The sequence below is a fragment of the Chiloscyllium plagiosum genome, chromosome 3 (assembly GCF_004010195.1).
Source record: "Chiloscyllium plagiosum isolate BGI_BamShark_2017 chromosome 3, ASM401019v2, whole genome shotgun sequence".
NCBI lineage: Eukaryota > Metazoa > Chordata > Chondrichthyes > Orectolobiformes > Hemiscylliidae > Chiloscyllium > Chiloscyllium plagiosum.
The window spans coordinates 71939275-71955255 of record NC_057712.1 but is presented as its reverse complement, the minus strand read 5'-3'; the positions used below and the strand labels follow the sequence as shown (position 1 = coordinate 71955255).

Genomic DNA, 15981 nt, shown 5'->3' with positions numbered 1-15981 from the left:
TCGGACAGTTCAAGAGGGCAGTGTCAAGTTGGAAGGTTGGATCTGGGATAAGGTGGGAGGAGGAAAAATGAAGAAACTAGTGAAATCCACTAGTGTGGTAGGAGGGTCCCAAGGCAGACGATGAGTCGTTCTTTCTCCAGTGTCGGGTGGCTACAGTTTGGCGGTAGAAGAGGCCCAGAAGAAATTCTTCCTCATTTCAATCTTAAATGTCCCTTATTCTGAGTTCATGTTCCTTGGTGAAGTGGGAGGGAGAGTTAAAGTGTTCAACTACAGGGTGATGGGGTTGCTTAGTGTGTGTGTCCCAGAGAGGTTCTCTGAAATAGAGTCATAGAGACATAGAGATGTACAGCATGGAAACAGACCCTTCGATCCAACCCACCCATGCTAACCATATATCCCAACCCAATCTAGTCCCACCTGCCAGCACCCGGCCCATATCCCTCCAAACCCTTCCTATTCATATACCCATCCAAATACCTTTTAAATGTTGCAATTGTACCAACCTCCACCATTTCCTCTAGCAGCTCATTCCATACATGCACCACCCTCTTGCGTGAAATAATTGCTGTTTGACAAGTTGGCGCCCTATCTCGCCAATGTAGGGGACATCTGTGGGACACACGCACTAAGCAAACCCTTGCCCTTTGTCTGGACACTTTAACTCCCCCTCCCACTCTGCCAAAGACATGCAAGTCCTGGACATCCTCCACTGCCAAAACTCTAGCCACCCAGTGCCTGGAAGAAGAACGCCTCATTGTCCGCCTTGGGACCCTCCAACCACACGGGATCAATGTGGATTTCACCAGTTTCCTCATTTCCCCTTCTTACACCTTATCCCAGATCCAACCTTCCAACAGCACCGCCCTCATGACCCGTCCTACCTGCCCATCTTCCTTTCTATCTATCCACTCTACTGGCTCTCTGACCTATCACTATCAACCCCCCTTTCATCTACCTATCACATTTCCAGCTACCTTTTCCCCAGCCCTAATCCCCATCCCATTTGTCTCTAAGTCCCCTTGAGCCACCCCCTCATTCCTGATGAAAAGCTTATGCTTGAAACATAGACTCTTCTGCTCCTCAGATGCTGCCTGACCTGTGCTTTTCCAGCATCACACTCTGTGACTCTGATCTCTAGCATCTGCAGTTCTCACTTTCTCCTCACAGAAATTTATTTGGCTTGTCTAAACCTAATTCAGATATTGGTCAATAATAACCCATAGGATATTGTTTTAGCAAAGGTAATACTATTGAAAGTTCAGGGATGATGGTGAGATTATCTCTTATTGAAGATGAATATTACCCAGTACTTTTATGACACAAGTGATACTTACCATCTGTCAGTTCAAGTCTGAATGTGCAGAATCAATATCTGATGAGTTGTAAATTCTGTGGAACATGGTGCAAGAATCAGCAAGCATCCCAACTTTCACCTCATGAAGGAGTGATGGTTATTGAAGGGGGAGCTGAGGATTGTTGGACCTTGGGACACTATTCTGAAAAATTCTGACAGTGATGTCGATTGGCTGAGATGATTAACTTCCAACAACTATAACCGTCTTCCTTTGTGCCAGGTGTGACTTTAAGCAGGGGAGAGATTTACCTCGATTCCCATTGACTCCAGTTTTGCTCAGGTTCCTTGATGCTACACTTGGTCAAGTGCTTCCTTGATTTCATCTCCTTTCCACTTGACCAATCGAGAGGCTAGTTACAGGTGCTTCCTACAGATCATGGACACCCGGGACACAATTTCTACCCCTTCTAGAGATGTCAAGTAACCAGAGGCTAGGAACTGTATTAAACACAGCACCTCAGTGAGGTGGCATCATGGAGAAGGGTGGGTCAGTTGCAAGTGGAGTGTTTGGCTCTGTTTGAGAACCCCTCATAGAGTCATACAGCATGGAAACAGATCCTTCAGTCCAATCAGTCCATGCCAAACATAATCCTCTAAACCCATTTCCCTCTAAATCTTTCCTATTCATGAATCTATCCAAATTTCTTTCAAATGTTATCCAGTAATTGTACCCACATCCACCACTTCCTCAGGAAGTTCATTCCACATACAAACTGCTTTCTGTGTAGAAAATTGGCCCACATGTCTTTTTTAAAGCTCTCTCCTCCTACCTTAAAAAATGTGCCCCCTAGTCTTGAAATCCCTGATCCTAGGGAAAAGACAACTATTGTTAACTCTACCTATATCTCTCATTATTTTATAAACTTCTATTCCTAATTTCTCAATCAGGCACTGAGTTCCTTTTGAGGATAAGGGATGTTTATCAATTTTCTGTTGTGATAATTTTCAAACTGAGATAGTGACACTTAGAGATCAGGTAGTTAATGCAAATCTTAAGGCCAGAAAATAGGACATAGTAGTGGAATGCAAAAATACATGAGTTATAGGAATAAAAATCAAGAGAAAAATATAAAAGTTCAAAAGTTTGAAAAATAATCTAACCTTAAATCTAAATATTATAAACATTTTAGTATTTTTACACAATGTAGAAATTTGTAATACAATCTACTGGAGATGAAGACACTGTGCAGTTTAAAAAAAAGACTTCTGATCTGACAGCACCATTCAAGCTCCATTAGAAAAGATTCCATTTTACAGTACTCTGATTTCTCTTGCTGATGGAATGGAAATGCCAATTACACCTTTTCTATTGGTAAAGCATTCCATCATACTCCGAATATAATACTTGTTCTCAATGTAAATTTGAACAGGGTAATTGTCATGTCAGATATTTTGTATTAAAAACAAACTGAAGTGATGAAACTTGACCTTTTATCTTGAGGAAATTACACCTAATCTCTACACATTTTTCTTCATTGTTACTCATTGTTATAATCGCACTCATCTGTTGAGTAACGTGCAAATTCTATTATTTGATTGTTGCTCTGAAATTAAATAATTCAGAGGTAGATGTGTGACCCACAAGTAAAGTGAGAAACTAGATACAGCTCCAACTTATCATGAGTTAGGTTCAGGATCAGGATCAGGTTTAATAAAATTTTCAAGAAGAATTACTTTATTCAAATGACGTCAAAAGTGTTAATGACGACATCTTTCTAAACAAAGAACGGTGACATATAAATTGATAACAGCTGATGATTTTAATACATCAAATGGAAAAATATATTTCACAAGTTTATGTGGCACTCTGTTTCCCATTCATAGTGATTTTGGTATAAAGTTTACAGGCTAATAACAGTTTGCTTTTGCAATTATAAATGCACCATTAAGCCGATACTAATAAGTACTTGAAGTGTAATCCGAAAACGTTATCTTATATCTCGTTTTATGGCTAGATGCTTGCATGCAAGGTTTAATAATGTTTTGCTACCGCTCCGTTTTGATTGGTCAGCAATCCTTGGAGAGTGGGGAATCTAGCTTGGTGGGGGAGAAGCTGTGACTACAGGCAGCATACCTCCTGAGGACCATAAACTTCAGTCATGGCTGCCATGGCTCACTGATGCAAATTTGCTCCTAACTTTCTGACTGGTGGTCAGTATCACTGTGGCCCAAAAAAATCCCAGATAAGAGTTTTTTTCTTCACTCTGATGAAAATAACAAACAGCTACTATTGAAATGGACAGAATCTGATTAATTGTCCATGATACAACCACCTAATTTCTAATTCTGTTGATTACTTTTTGCCCACATCAATTTCCATCTTTTGGGAGATAACTCCACATCTGCATGTGTTCAAACATAAAATCACTCTCCTAAACAAGACAGTTAACATTCTAACTAGGCAGAAATTGAACAGTGTAAGTCAAGGTCATTTAGCTGTAAGCTGAACTAAATTACTGGTTATGGATCAAAAGGACAAGTCAATTCCACACCTACCTTTCTGGTTTATCTGTTGTTCTTTTCACTCCTGGACATGAAATATAATGCAGCGTGTCACTGCAATGCATTATTGAAGGATTCTTTTATTCTTTCATGGTATGCTAGAGACACTTGCAAGACCAACAACAGTTGCCTGTTCCTTCTTGTTCTTGAGACGATGTGGTGAGCCGGGGAGTGCCAAGACCTTTGTGGAAATATTGCGTGGAATGTTATAAAAGCCTGGGTGACATGGGTGATAGTGAGATGTGTGGCAGAATCAGGTGATAGGCATGATCGAACAACCACAGGAGTAACTCACGCCACTTCACTTGATGAACACTTCGAAAGCTTGTGATTTCAAATAAACCTATTGGACTATAACTTTGACCTCTGACCTTGGCCATCTTTTATGCTTCTCATAAGTAGTGTGGTGAGATTTCGCTTCGCAGCAGTGAGTTGCTAAATCACAGGGATTATTACTTGGTAAATGCCTTGTTAACATCCAAACTAACCTCAGTAACATGCAGTTTCCCATCTTCCCAAACTCTCCAAAGAAGCTCCATGTGGGAAAACTTGAAAAGGAAGCCAGAACAAAAACCTAGTGGATTCAGCTCACTAACCGCTCCAAATGATCTCCAAGTTGGAAATAGGGCACCAATATTTCAGGGCACACTCCTTGGCAACCACCCACATGCACCCCATGTCCAAGGACATTGGTCATCCAACATGTGCCAACGTCTGAGAACCATCAAGGCAAATTTTGAAGTGGGAATGTTCGCTGATGATTGAACAATATTTAACACCATTCACAACTCCTCAGATACTGAAGCTGTACGTGTTCCAATGCAACAAGATCTAGACAACATCCAAGATTGGGCTGACAAGTGCCAGGTAACAGTCGCACCACACAAATGCCAGGCAAAGACCATCTTAAGTAAGAGACAATCTAATCACCGCTCCTTGACATTCGGTGTTACCATCACTGAATCCCTGTTGTCAACATATCTGGGATTGCCATTGATCAGAAACTCAATTGGACTCACTACATGAACACAATGGTTACAAGAGCAGGTCAGAGGCAAGGGATACTGTGGTGAGTAAATCACTTCCAGACTCCCTAATGTGATTGAGTACTCCCCTTTTACGTGGGTGGCTACAGCTCTAACAATTCATAAGGAGGATCCAGCTGAATCCAACACACCACTTATTTTGAGTTTTTCAGATTCTTTGTGGTCTGTTTTCCTTAGGGAATGAGAGAGGTGGGTATTACAGCAGATGAAAGTGGGTGGCACAGCTATTACAATTGGTACAGGTTGGGAGGTGTCCAACGTGATTGAGTAAGCTGTACAGTGGTAATGTAGGGTTAGTGGTGTCGAGGGTTGGGATGAGTGAGAGTGAGTGAGGAAGATGTTGCAGGCAGTAGTGAGAGTGTTAGAACATGGATCCTTGGTGAGAAATGGTGACAGCAGCAAAGGTAGAGTGAATGTGAGGTAGTAGAGAGAAGGAAGTGGAGCTTATCCTGGTAGAAGGGAAAAGGTCATTGAGCTTCCTCATACAGTGCTATGCATTCCTCCAGATGGTTGAGACTACTTTAACCCAAGAGGCAATCTTGAACCAGTTGGCATTGCGTGGTGTTATGGCCTCCACTCTGGTCCTGGAGGAAGAGAGCATCCTATGTCTGTATCATCACATTGAGCAGGATCTCCAGGATCATGCCCACAAAGCAGGACACCAAATTCTACCATGTTTACCATGTCAGGTACGCGAACAACTCCACACTATCTTTGCTTGTCTGGATTTGAAGTTGGCATGGTCGCAAAGCATGCTAGTGAAGTCTGGGATATCCACTGAGTGGTGTGTTGTTCTGGGAATGGACATGTTTAGGTAGGGTGAATATCAGATGTGAGAGATAGCATGGGGCAGTTAATGATGCAGATTTGGTAAGATACAGCAAGAGATCTCACTGGACCCATATTGATGAACCCTCCAAAAATATTGATGCAACTTGAACAAATTCAGAAAGAAAAGTAAGGTTCAGCCTGTAGTTCTGATGGTGTGTGACTGAAAACCGAACTGCATTTGCTGCTTCTCTTCAAGGTGCAAGTGTTTTCAGGCTTTGAAGGGTCCATCAAAGGAGGTTTAGTGAGTTGCTGTGATACATATTGTGGAATAAATAAATTCTGCCATTGCGCTTGTGGTGGAGAAAGTGCATGTTTAAGATTGAGCGTAGGGTGCTGATCAAACAGGACACTCTCCTGAATTGTTTAGAACTTCTTAAGTCTTGGAGTCATAGTCATCCAGATGAATGGAGAGCATTCCTTGTCTGCATGTCTTCAGATAGTGGACAGGCTGTTAATAATGATGGATTCAACAATGGTAATGCAAATGGATGTTTAATTGAGGTGGTTAATTATTTTCCATTGAGGTGGTCATTTCCTATTGCTTATGTGGCATGAATCCAACTTGCCACTTAATGGCCCAAATCAGAATGTTGTCCATGTCTTGCGGCATATGGAATTGGAAGGTTTCAGTACCCAAGGAGTTGCAACTGAATACACTATTGTCAGTGAACATTCCCATTTATGACCTTAAGATGGAGGGAAGCTTCATCAGTGAAACAGTTGAAGGTAGCTCAGCCTTAGACACCACATTTATGAACTCTTGCAGGGATGCACAGGGGAACAATCTATGTGGGGCCTTGCTTGGAAATTGCATTCTTTGTGTTTTCAGTTTTAAACAATAAAAGATGGAAATTTAATAGATTTCAAAATCATTATATATCAAGCTTAACAGTCTAAAATTAAACGATTTGACTTTAAATTATTCAAATTAAATAGGAAACTACATCTGTAAATATATAGATTTAAGTGACAATTCTGGGAACTGTAAATTATAATGGGGAACAAAGGGATGACAGATCAATTAAAAGCATATTTTCGTACTGTTTTTACAAAGGAGAACACAAATGTCCTCAAGCTGTTGGAGAACACAGGCTCTAATGAGAGAGAGGAACTGAATGAAATTAGAATTAGTCACAAAATGTTTAGAAATTTAGAAATGATTAGATGCCAATGACTAATGGGGTCAGCGATCAGTGTTTCAATCCTAGCTATTTACAATATATATTAATGGTTTAGATGAGGGAACTAAGTGTAATGTCTCCAAGTTTGCAGATGACAGAAAGCTGGGTGGGACAGTGAACAGTGAGGGGAATGTGAGGATGCCAAGATGCCTCAATGTGACTTAGACAAGTTTTGTAAGTGGGAAATTTAATGCCAGATGAAATATAAGGTGGATAATTGTGACGTTATGCACTTTGGTAGCAAAAACAGAAAGAAAGATTGTTAACTGAATGGTGATAGGTTTGGGAAAAGGAGTCGGTGCAATGAGACCTGGGTGCCCTTATATGCTACTTACTGAGAATAAACATGCAGGTGCTAAAGCAGTGAAGAAGGCTTAAAGTTATTTCGGCTTTTGTTGTGAAAAATTTGGGGACAGGAGCAGGAATCTATTGCTGCAATTGTACAGGGCCCTGGTGAGATCACATTTGGAGTATTGTTGCAGTTTTGATGTCCTTATCTGAGGAAAGATATTCTGGTTATGGAGGGAATGTAGTGAAGGTGTACCAGACTGATTCCTGAGTTGGTAGGACTGACATATGAAAGGAGACTGGATCGATTAGGACTATATTCAGTGGGGTTTAGAAGAATGGGGGGTGTATCATAAAACAACACATGAAATTCTGACAAGACTACATGGGGTAAACAAAAAAAAGATGTTCTTGATGACTGAGGAGTTCAGAGTCAGAGGTCACAGTGTAAGGATTTGGGGGTAGGACATTTCCGACTGAGATGAGGAGAAATTTCTTCATGCAGAGACTGGTGACCCTGTGGAATTGTCTGCCATAGAAAGTGATTGAGACAAAAGCAATTGAATGTTTTCAAAAAGGAATTAGACATAGTTCTTATTAATGGGATCAAAGGGTATGGGGATTAAGCTGAAACAGGGTACTGAGTTGGATGATCAGCTGTGATCATATTGGATGTAAGTTAGCTCACTGAGCTAGAAGGTTTGTTTTCAGATGTTTTGTCACCATACTAGGTGGCATATTATTGGATGGCAGAGTGTACACGAAGGGGTGAATCCCCTTACTATGTTTAAAATATTTTAAAAAGTATGAATAGAGTTAGACTTTATTTAGCTGCATGAATATTTGCAGACATTGCAGACTGAGAATGCACATGATGTACTGACAAGCTACATATTTGTATGAGTTCTCTACTTGTATCTTACAGGAAGTCATTGGCAAATAATTCATTCTTAGTGTTTAAAAGTATGCCATGATTTGGTTTTGAACACATTGTTGGAAATTATATTTCGTATGCTAAGTATTAAAAATTCCAATATCTGCAGCATTTTTTCATTGATCAAGGAATCGTTCGCATGCTATTTCCAAGTTTTGTCATTTCAATTTTTCGACAGTTTCATCGGTGTTTTAGACACATTGACCCTACAGATACCAACATATGATCAGTAATCCAGAGATTTCAAGCAGAAAAATCCCATCAGATGGTTTCTGTAGCAACTGTGAACAAAAGCCAAGTACAATATCATGTCTTACATATATTTAGAAGAATGAGAGGGGACATTATTGAAATGTACAAAAATTCTTCGAGAAGTTGACAGGGTAGCTGCAGAAAAGTTATTTCTCCTTGTGGAAGAGTCTAGGACCAGAGACCATGACTCTGAATAAGGGTTCGCCTATTTAAGACAAATGAGGAGGAATTTCTTCCCTGAGACGGTAGTGACTCTGTGGAATTCTTTACTACAGAGGGCTCTGGAGCCTGAGTTATTAAATATATTTAAGGCTGAAATGAAAGCATTTTTAATCAGTAAGGGAAACAAGGATTATGAGGAAAAAAGCAGAGTTGCAGATTATCAGATCAAATTGAATAGAGGAACAGACTCTTAGATTAGATTACTCACAGTGTGAAAACAGGCCCTTCGGCCCAACAAGTCCATACCGACCCTCCGAAGAGCAACCCAGCCAGACCCATTCCCCTATGTTTATCCCTTCACCTAACACTACGGGAAATTTAACACAGCCAATTCACCTAACCTGCACATTTTGGGCTGTGGGAGGAAACCCACGCAGACACGGGGAGAATGTGTAAACTCCACACAGTCAGTTGCCTGAGGCGGGAATTGAACCCGGGTCTCTGGCGCTGTGAGGCAGCAGTGCTAACCACTGTGCACTGTGCCACCCAGATTGGCCAATTTATGCTCCTTTATCTTTTTGTCTTCTAATCCACTTGGAGTGCTTTTGAATTGATTTTTAATTTACAAAAACACTGATTACTGAGCATAATAAAATATTGTATTTTCGCTTAAGTTTTGAGGCACTTAAATATTTCTGCTTTAGAATTTAATGCAATTGTTTATATAGTAATTTCATTTCTAATAAATCACATTTCAAAAAGGTAACTGCTCATTACCAATAGCAATGTTCAAAAAAAAGGTTTTTTGAATGACATTATGTAACAGAAAAGTATATATCAATTTGGAAAAGGCATTGACTACTGTATTTAAAGCTTTAAAATGAGAATTTTATGTCAAAATATTTTTAATAGATGTTATATAAACAAACATCCCATCCTATTATAAATTTAATGAACTTTTCTATCAGTTACTAGAATTAAACAGTATTTAATTTTATTCAATGATTATTTTAAAAAAAACATTTCCAGGGATTAGAATCAAGGTTATAATATAATCCATCGGTTCAAATTTGGTCATTTTCAACAAGTGGTAACCAAGTAAAATAATTAACTAATTTCCATCCAGTCTGAACCAAGTATTCATTATAATATGAATATCATTCCTGTAAGACACTTAAATTTTGCATATATGTTTGGATATTTTTCCTTTATTATTAGAAGGAATAATTGTTATTATAGTGAATTGGTGTGTGTACAGTTTTAAAAACAAGGCTGATTCAACTGTAATATTTATTGCTTGTTAACAACTTGCAGTTATATTAACTTCACTTAATGTCTTGATGAGGTTTTGTGACTTGTTATTGTACAAATCTTCTTCATTCTACGCTCCATATTTATCATTGGTTTTATGGAAATAAAGTTACCACAATGTGATTACAAAACCTGCTAATAAAGTAATTTTGGAGGCGAAGTTTAATTTTGAAAACAAATCCCAGTTACTACCCATTAAGTTGGAGTTAGTGTAGTGAAATGTGGGCCATTGATTTTCAAGTTTCTTCATTTAGTTTTCAAACCAGATAGCTTTCATGTAATAAAAGGAGAAGCAGTTATCTAAAATGGCAGCAGAATTGTCTGACCATAGATTGAGGCAAGTTCAGCTGATTGATGTGTAGTAGTCAAGACTGTCTGATCTGAAATTATTATTTTATATAAAGACATATAAATCAGTCAACTGAGTAAGGTGTAAAAATGCAAACATCTCTTGTTTCAATCTGCTAGTGCCTGATGAATAGCACATCTTAGGCATGAAAGGTTGCCTGCAGAATATCCAGCTTGCAAGAAAACAATGGCATGGAAATATACAAAGAATTATAGTTTAGCGGCAGCACTTGAACAGTATAGAGAGAATGATACATGGATTGGAAAGATACCAGACTTTAATTGAACAACCTTCATCTTAAGTCAAAGTCTAAAACCTCAATGACTTTCATCCTTTATTCATCCTATTTACACTAGATATACTCCTTTTGGTTCAGATTTCATATATATTGAGTGTATTTGATGTTATGCTTTATTGTTTGTTATCTGGATGTAAGTAAGCATTATCGATCTTGGACTGAAAAAGGGTAGATCAGGGTACTTTCTAGATTGTATCAAGTTAAATACAACTGATGTCTAAAGTGACTTAGAGTCATAGAGTCATACAGATGTACAGTATGGAAACAGACCCTACTGTCCAACTTGTCCATGCTGACCCAATCTAGTTCCACCTGCCAGCACCCAGCCCGTATTCCTCCAAACCCTTCCTATTCATATACCCATCCAGATGTCTTTTAAATGTTGCAATTGTACTAGTCTCCACCACTTCCTCTGGCAGCTCATTCCATACATGTACCGCCTTCTGTGTGTAAAAGTTGTCCCTTAGATCTCTTTTATATCTTTCCCCTCTCACCCTAAACCTATACCCTCTAGTTCTGGACTCCAGAAAAAAGACTTTGTTTATTTATCCTATCCATACCCCTCATGATTTTCTATGGGGTCACCCCTCAGTCTCCAATGCTCCAGGGAAAACAGCCCTAGCCTATTCAACCTCTCTCAATAACTCAAATCCTCCAACCCTAGCAACATCCTTGTAAATCTTTTCTGAACCCTTTCAAATTTCACCTCTTTCTGATAGGAAGGAGACCAGAATTGCGTGCAATATTCCAACAGTGGCCTAACCAATGTCCTGTACAGCTGCAACATGTTCAGGTGTATAGATCCTTAAATGTCATGAACAGATGCAGAAAATAATCAAGAAATCTAATGGAAAGCTGGCCTTTATCTTAAGAGGACTAGAGTACAAGGATGCAGAGGTTTTGCTGCAGTTTTGCAAAACTCATGATAGATTCTGCTTGAAGTACCGTGAAAAGAACTGTGCACCACACCTTAGGGAAGGTATATTGACCTTGGAGGGAATATAGCATAGGTTTACAAAAGTGAGAAGTAGGCTTCAGAGGTTAAGTTATGAGGAGAGGTTATACAAATTGGGCTTGGTTCTTGTAGAATTTACAAGTTAATCAGAGAATCCCTACAGTGTAGAAACAGACCATTTGGCCCTTCAAGTTCACACTGACCCTCCAAAAAGCATCCCACCCAGACTCACACCCTTACCCTATCACTGTAACCATGCATTCCCCAGGGCTAATCCACCTAGCCTGCACACCCCTGGACACTACGGGCAATTTAACATGGCCTATCCATCTAACCTGCACATCTTAGGAGGAAACCCATGCAGAGACAGGGTGTATGTGCAAACTCCACATAGACAGTCGCCCGAAATTGGAATCAAACCCGAGTCCCTGACATTGTGAGGCAGCAGTGCTAACCACTGAGCCACCACGGCATACTTTTTCTCTTCTTTTTTAAAATTTCTTTTTTTTTATTACAACAAAGTCTTAATATTTAATTAAATTATTGACACCGCTTCAGAGAGAGTGTGAGGTGCCAGAGTTTCAATTGCTAATATGGTATGATTAACCTTTGTGTCACAGAATAATTCCAGTTTGTAAATATTTGTCCAGCAACTATCAATTCCCATCCTGGACACTTATTAGTGTGATGCATTTTTTCCATTTGTTTAGTCCTCAAGGTCCAGATCACCCGTCCTTGTAGTAAGAGACCTTTGTAAGGTATCATGGTCCATAATTTTCTGGAGCAGAATCTGCATGAGGTCAAAGATGCTGAAGCTGATCCCCATGGCAATAGAGCCCTTTCTCTGACCTTTGCACAGACCACCAATTCTACCCTCTTCCACAACGAGCTGATGCATTGTCTCCAAAATGCTAATGTACTTGCAGCATTGCCTCCCTGCCATCTGCATCTGCTGTTCACACCACATCCAATGGGTTGGAGGCCGACTGGCCAGTTAAGCCAGTAGTTGTACCAAAACATAGCCGCTCATGGGTGTACGGGTGGGGTCGCTTAGTTAACTCTGCGTGTAATTTCTTCAACATTTTGTAAGTGAAGAAGCTGAGTCCGGCATGTGGAATTATCCCAAGGATAGTGGATGAGAATCCACTAAACAAGGTTTTGATTCCTTCATCTCTAGTTATCTAGATGAAGACATGCAAAACATTACCGTACATTTCCTTTGGAGTTATGCCCCCCATGCTCATACCATGTCTAGTGGATATACTGGTGAGGTGGCTGTAATACCAGCCACTGCATCAGCCAACAGTTGCGGCAGCAGTGGCAAAGGTCTTCCATGGGTCCTGCAGTAGGATCCCAGAATCTGTTTGTACTGTTCATGATAGCAAAACTCAAGTGCAACATTAGGTATAACTCAGACGAGGGGTGGTCTGATTGAAGTCTTCAAGATATTAGCGAGAAAAGACAGGGTAGATAAAGATAAGAGAACAAATTACTGCAGATGCTGGAATCTGTACTGACAACAACAAATGCTGGAGATAACAGTGGCAGGCAGCATCCATGCAGAAAGAGCACACTAGTGTTTTGAGTCTAGATGACCCTTCATCGGAGCTGAAATGAAGTGTGGAGGGACAGTATTTATGCCATAGTTCAGGTGGGTGGTGGTCAGGAAAGTGGGTATATGGTGCTGGTGGGGAAAAGATGTTAATGGTTTACATTAAGTGATTGGAATGTGAGAATGGCTGAATAATGGTGTGTCTCCTGCCCAACTTGAAAGGGCAGTCGGTGGGATGGGGAGGGGAGGACATTGTGACAGACTAAAAGAAAGAAATGGTTCACAATTTGAAGGTGTTGAACTCTATCAAGTCCAGAAGGCTGTAAAGTGCCTAGTCTGAAGATGAGATGTTGTTCCTCCAGTTTGTGCTGTGATTAACTGGAACACTGCAGCATGCCAAGGCCAGCATTTGGGCATGCGAGCAGGGCGCTGTGTTTCAAATGACTGACTACAGGAAGGTCGGTAAGGTAGATAAAGATAAACTATTTCCACTCTTGGGGATTCTAGAATTAGGGGACCTAGTCTAAGAATTAGGGCCAGACTGTTTAGGAGAAATGCTAGGAAGGACTTTTACACACAAAGGTGGTGGAGGGTTTGAACACTCATCCATAAACAGCACTGCATGCTGGATTAGTTGTTAATTTTAAATCTGAAATTGATACACTTTTATAAAGGAAACATATTAAGGGATATGGATAAAAGGAATTGGGCCACAGATCAGCAATGAACTCATTGAATGGTGGAATGGATTCAAAGGGATGAATGGCCTACACCTGTTCCTATGTTCCTCTTATTTTTTCTTGGAGATAATAACATTCCTCTTTCTCGGTCTAGTCAGTGTGGCTGGAAATAACCTTCATCCTCCAATGCAGTTGTCCACAAGATCTCTGCTTCCATCACGTAATGCTCCATCCATGCCACTTGTTTCCCACTTACTGATGTCCCATCAAAGCCAACCCAGGTCCTTGACCATACCCTAATGGAAAACGCAAATAAACCCGAATACATGTCTACCTTGGGATACAAAGTTGGCTGCTTTGAAGTAGCCATGGCCATAAATTTGGCTTTTGACAAATTTTTGACCTGATTAATTCTGCTTCATCAGGTATCTGTCAGGATATTAAGTACTATCTAATGGAAGTGCCTTAATAAATCCAAAGTGTATTCATAGAACACTCTATAAACTTCCAACCTCACTCTGTCCTGCAACATCTTATGTCACATACTGCCGACACTGTGACAGACATGATTTTTCTATTATAATGTGAAGATGATGAGTTCAGCTACAGAGAACCTTCAAATTCATTCACCATGATCCACAATCAGAAGTCAGTGACATTGTTGTTGCTCTAACTCAGAACTCATATTCCAACACTTCAAAATATACAGGCTCCTTCCCTGGTGTGTTGGTTGTCTCGGTACACATCTTCCTATCCACTGCTTGCCTCAGGCTGTCATGATCAGAGGTATTCCCCATCCCTTTAAGACCCTCATGTTTGACAGCTTGCTTTTTCACCTTACTCACCTTGGTCGACTGCAGAAGGTTTTTGAAGTACTTCATGATTGGACCCATTTTTTACCAATTACAATAATGCACCAAAATATTACTAACTGAATGACTGATACATAAAACATTTCATGATTAAGCATATACGTTCAATATCAGTTTTTTTCAAATCAAATTTAATTAAGATTTATGAATATAAATCACCTTTTTCACAAAAGGTTTAGAAAACTTGGGAAAAATTCAACTCATTTATTGCAACTTACCAATTCTGTGTCTGCAAGTACAATGTCTCATGGGAACAATAGCATTTTCTCAGTTCCTATTGAGCCAGTTACAAAATTCATGCCTGAATTAACCACTGTTCACAGACATTTATACCAATAAAGTGGCTCCATTTGTTGCTTTAGAATTGTTAAATGATTTATTGCTACAATTGATTGGATAATTGTTTTTACTTCTAACAAAATTATATTCTAAGTAAACATATTTTTCTATTTGAATACATTAAGTTCCAATGCTTTCATTAGCACATGTAAAATAATTATTTAACATAGTCCACATTAGAAAGAGAATTCACTTTTCTTGAAAAAAATAAACTAATTTTTCATACCAGGATTATAGCTTTGTTTTAAAGCAATTTTTCAAATTCCATGAACCCTGTGTATTAACAATAATCTTGTTCTGCATGTTTCTGAAGTTCAACTTTGTAGTCTGTATTTGAAAACCTTTAGTTCTCAGATATGAGAAATAAAATGTGAGTGCAAATTTGAAAATAGGAGCCAGATCTTTACAGTGAAATGAACTTATTTTGCAATGTCATCAATGATTTGATGCATTATTTTTGAATGAGCTGAGTATTAGTTGTCTGTTGTACTTCAGATCATTACGACCTCATGTAAAGTCTGTATGGACGCTAAAGGACTAAAAAAAAAATTAGAAATAAGATTTTGTGCTTTATTGTTTTAGATCAGAGCCAATAGTTATTAGTCAGGTAAAGTATTACAGATGATTTGGAGATGCCGGTTTTGGACTGGGGTGTACAATGTTTAAAAAATCACACAACACCAGGTTATAGTCCAACAGGTTTATTTGGAAGCACTAGCTTTCAGGGAGCTGCTCCTTCATCAGTTGGTTTGTGCACTGCTATTTGTTTCTTCTATATAGGCAAAGTGCATATCTTTAATTTTCATTTGTATCTTATTTTTCAGTGTTTCTCACAATTTCGCTGCAATGTACAAACCTAAACAATTTTTAAAAATCTAAATTGTGATTCAATTTCTAGAGTTGTGTGCCCAATTTGTAGTTTCTGCTTTCTCTTATTTCTTCAAAAATTGCTACTTTTAATTTTAGCAATAGTGGCAAAAGGCAATTCAGCCCATTCCTTCCACAAACCATGTACTACAGTCTATTTTACTTGCGTAATCCTCACAGGATATATTTGCTAATGTTGCCCATGACC

General features: G+C 39.3%; 1 protein-coding gene and 1 pseudogene across 1 annotated transcript in view; one reads left to right on the top strand and one right to left on the bottom strand.

Moving 5' to 3' along the window:
- LOC122545235 (synaptotagmin-like protein 1) overlaps nucleotides 1–15981 on the top strand; it is a 205886-nt gene that overhangs the window by 123216 nt on the left and 66689 nt on the right. The window lies entirely within an intron of this gene.
- Nucleotides 12170–14588, bottom strand: LOC122548583 (annotated as a pseudogene).